Source organism: Lissotriton vulgaris, unplaced genomic scaffold (assembly GCF_964263255.1).
Source record: "Lissotriton vulgaris unplaced genomic scaffold, aLisVul1.2 SCAFFOLD_4281, whole genome shotgun sequence".
Lineage (NCBI taxonomy): Eukaryota > Metazoa > Chordata > Amphibia > Caudata > Salamandridae > Lissotriton > Lissotriton vulgaris.
This window is the reverse complement of record NW_028240856.1, coordinates 1,244-5,573: the sequence shown is the minus strand read 5'-3', so window position 1 is coordinate 5,573 and position 4,330 is coordinate 1,244. Positions and strand designations below refer to the sequence as shown.

Sequence of the window (4,330 nt, the reverse complement as noted above, 5' to 3'; positions counted from 1 at the left end):
CAGAAGTCATTTTAATCAAGAAAAAGATTCTTACTTGAAGACAGAAATTGTTAATGTGGGAAAAAATTCTCTCAACAATAACCGACTGTCATTGCATAGGAAGACAGGTAATCAAGAAAGTCACGTACCATCGGCAAACAAAGGAGTGTCAAGGCTACAAAAAAAATTAGGCGCCAAATCAAAAAGGGAAGAAAAGATGGAGCACCAGGCCCAAACGGAATTCCCCCAACCTTTACAAACAGGAGGAAAAAGAATGGGCTGCTGCGCTTGAGCCATTATTCCTGGAAATAAGGCACTTTAATATATTACCTAGCTCTTGGAAGGGCTCAAGTATTTCACCTATATTTAAATCTGGGAACAAGTCTCTTCCCCAAAATTACTGATTAATTGCCCTTATGGATAATGAGGCCAAATATTTTCGCAGGAACACTCTTGGAAGATCTGCAGGACTGGGCCACAGAGAAATCCCTAATTCCGGTTAATCAGACCAGTTTTGCTAAATCGGTGGGAACAACTTCTATTATCTTAGCAATGGGTATGCTAATAGATAAGGCTAAAACAACCAAAATGCTGATTCACTTTTGTTTTATTGATTACAAGGCCGCCTTTGACCATATAAACCGGAATATGTTATGGTCCAAACTAAAGAGATGGGGGATACCAGGACCATTGTTAGACCTGCTAAACAACCTACATATGGAGACGTGGATCCAGATAAAGTTGGAAGATGGCTCACTCCTGTCAAGACGCATAGAAACAAACAAGGGTCTCAAACAGGGCTGTGTCCTGGCTCCCACTCTATTTAACTTGTTTTTAGGGGATTTAACCCTATCCTAAATAGCTGTAACTTCCATGCACCAAAATTAGGACAGCTACTATTACTGTGTCTCCTCTATGCGGACGATATAGTCCTAATCAGCCACACAAAAGTTGGGCTTCAACAACACGTGAATGCAACACAGGAATATTCGGACTCAAATTATTTGACAATAAATCTAGAAAAAATACAGACATTGACAATTAGTTAGCACTTTGCATATTTTGTGTAGTATGTGACTTTCGGTGTCTTGAATCTTACCAGCTGTATAAATTTAGCAGCATATTGGTACTTCTTCCAGTACTTCTCTGGTAAAATGTCAAAGTTGTAAACACAGCAGTCATTTGGGGGGGATGGTGGTCTATCCTCTAGTGGGAAGCCTCTTCCTTCATTGGGGTGATAAACCATAATCTGACAACCACCAGAAGATATCTGTAGCACCTCCTTAACACATTGCCGAGAGCTCTGATCTTTTAGAAACTCCATACAAACTTCACCTGTATCGAGGATGCTCACCACAGCATTTTTGGTCTTTTGTCGAATAGGTTTCAGACGGCAAGCATTTAAGGGGGATGTAGTGGCTCTCAGGCAATTTGCTCCAGTGTCTTGTATACATTTGTGAACAATGATCTTGTTTTTTTTTCAGATGGGAGAAGACAATTCGCAGTATCTAGATGTTTGTCTGGTTTGCACTGCTCCAGGGGGTCAAATTTCTGTACTTGCCACTGTTTTTCATGCTTTTCAGAGTGGCCCATTTCAAAGGAGCCATCCGTGTTCTTCACATCGCTCCATGAACGACCTGTCACCTGGTACTGCACAACTGCAATACAGCCAACTCCATTAGCATTACTCATGAGATCATGGCCCGCAACATTCGCTTGTATGTTTCCGATCCACTGCTGTATTGTATCAGGTTTGGACTGCATTAGGGCGCCACCTTTTTTTTGACAGGGCAAATTGGAGCGTGCATTTTCTTTAACAGGTGGAGAGGTATGCTGGCCCAACGAGCCATAGCCACTTGAAGCATTGTCTTTAAATATGTGGGGAATATCTCCAAGGCTGTGAGCAGGTGAAGCACTACCTACATGTCCGGTACCTGTAGGTCGACTAGACAACCTGGTAAGGATTTCAACAGAATGCCATCGCTCTACAGTGGCAGGCATTCCCTGAGGTTGGCTTTGTGAGCTGCCAGACTGGTCAGAAGAGTGGACCCTCCGAACGTAGCGGGAGCGCGGCCTTTCTTCTGTGATCTGTCCTTTCCTTCCCCTGCTTGAGCAGTCACTTTCATCCCGGTGACTGGCAGTTCTGTGGTCACACAAGTTGCCTTCATCCACAGATGAACATGAGGGTTTTCGATTGTTAAACACAGTCATTTTGTTCGGGAGAGGCGGACCAGCCAAAATTGTATTATCCTGAATACGTCCACTTTTACTGGCATAGGAGGACCCAGTAAAGGCAGTAGAGATGGTTGCATGTCCACTGTCCATGGAGTCTTCCACAGCCACAGATTCTTTGCTTCTCGACATGAGCTTTTAGTCATAAAAGGATGATCCAACACCGAGGAAATTCCCCCAGTGCAGATGTTGAAGTTTGTTTTTATGATGGGTCAAAAATACACAAGACTTCAGACTCTATTTGAGTAATAGAGAAATGTGGGAAGTCCTATATTGTCAAAGAAGAAAAGGTCAAATCCCTGAATAAGAATGTTCAAGCTTACGTAGACCACGCAAATGAGGGTCATCGCATTTGCCTTTCACTGGAATCTGCTATAACAACCGAGGAAAAGAAGGATGAAGATGTTTCATTCTTTCCAATCATTTTTGGACGGAGACCCATTAACGTAGATTCTCCAAAGGTTGTTGCTGAAGATGAGTCAGCACAGAGAGAACACCTATCATCGAATCGTCCATCTGCAGGAAGTTCAGCATCCCCTGGCCAATCGCCCATCCAGTCTCTCTTGATGATTTCGTATGAAGGATCTGTATGTTCATCTGTGGCAGCAAAAAGCAGCACTTCATCCACTCCCAAAAACACATGCACTCCAGATCCAGGTCAAGTTCTTAAGTCGTTTTTTGTGGAAAATGTGGGCTGGGCTTCTAAGTTGAGCTGCTGAGCTGTATGGGTTCTGTTCAATGATGGAACACAATTATTGGTTCAAGAGGGTGTCTCTTTGATTATTTACACAACGCCTAATGGTCAGACAACTAGGTACGGTGAAAACGACAAGTTACCCGAATATATCAAAAGCAAGCTTCACTGCCTTTCCTCTATCCTCATGTTGTTTGCTAGTCCAGCAGCTCACCACTGAAGAAACACATTTATCCAGTTGACTGCTGCACGCTGAAATGCAAGGCACATTGTCTACACAGGATTCCTAATACAAGTACCTCACCTGTTAGAAATTGGGCAGTTTAGCCAAACTGCTGTCTTTTTCCTCAATCAAAGTAGTGTTGCATTCCTTCACAGTGGTAGAATGAAATATAACTAGGTGAATAATTGGCATCCAACAATGAAACTAGTCTTAAGAGATTCCTGGTTTGTCAATTCTTAACATGTCCTTTAAGGTAAATGTGTTGCTCTGGAAACAGATTTCTTATTGATATACTTCAAAGAACAAATTAGAAAAGAAAACTGTACAGTGGTACATGCTTCACCCCAGTACTATAAGCCAATCAGGGAAAATAGTGAGCGTTGTTTCCACTTTTGTATTTGTACCTGTAAATAACTGTATAATGTTTCCTATTAATATATGCACAGATGTAAATTTTGTTTTATATTGTTTAATTTATGTTTTTGTAGGAACAGTTTCTTATGAAAGATTACTGCAAAAGCATTATGAACAATAAATGCAGTGGAAAAAAAAAGACAATTAGTAAGAAACGGAACAAGTCAAACACCTGGTTATGGAACAATACTCGTATCGAGAATACGTCAGTATACAAATATCTAGGTGTAAAAATTAATAACAGTGGCCTGTTTACTGCACAGAAAACTAGCATCAGGGGCAAAGGCGTTGCCTCAGAAATCTCTCTGAAAGCACTAAATAGTAAACTCACGGGCCCATCTCATTTGCCTCTGACACGAGTATTAGGAGCTAAACTAATGCCAACAATAACATACGGGAGTGAAGTACTGAGAGGCAGAGATGCTAAGATTCTGGATAACACTGTAACAGCTGCATATAGGATCATATTTAGCCTGCCCAAACAAACTTCACCGGCCCAAATCAGGGTTGAGTTTTACATCCAGAAACAGACCCTCGCAAGACAGGGCACGCATATAGTAGTGTGGGACGAAACGCGAAAAACTAAACAAGGAACCTTAAATAACCATATATGGGAAGAGCTAGAACTACATCCAGCCTCCCCAACTGCAAAGTACCTCAAAAGGAGCCTGTTGAATCATGGTTTACAACAGCTTTGGGATACCCTGACAAGCCATATTACGCTGAAAAGATTGATCAGGAAAACAATTAAGGATCTCTCATGGATTGAAGAAAAGGCATCATTCGCA

At 41.8% G+C, this 4,330-nt stretch overlaps 1 pseudogene; it reads right to left on the bottom strand.

Moving 5' to 3' along the window:
- Nucleotides 1–979: 979 nt before the first annotated feature.
- Nucleotides 980–2,423, bottom strand: LOC147672513 (serine/threonine-protein kinase PLK4 pseudogene; annotated as a pseudogene).
- Between the last annotated feature and the right edge of the window lie 1,907 nt (nt 2,424–4,330).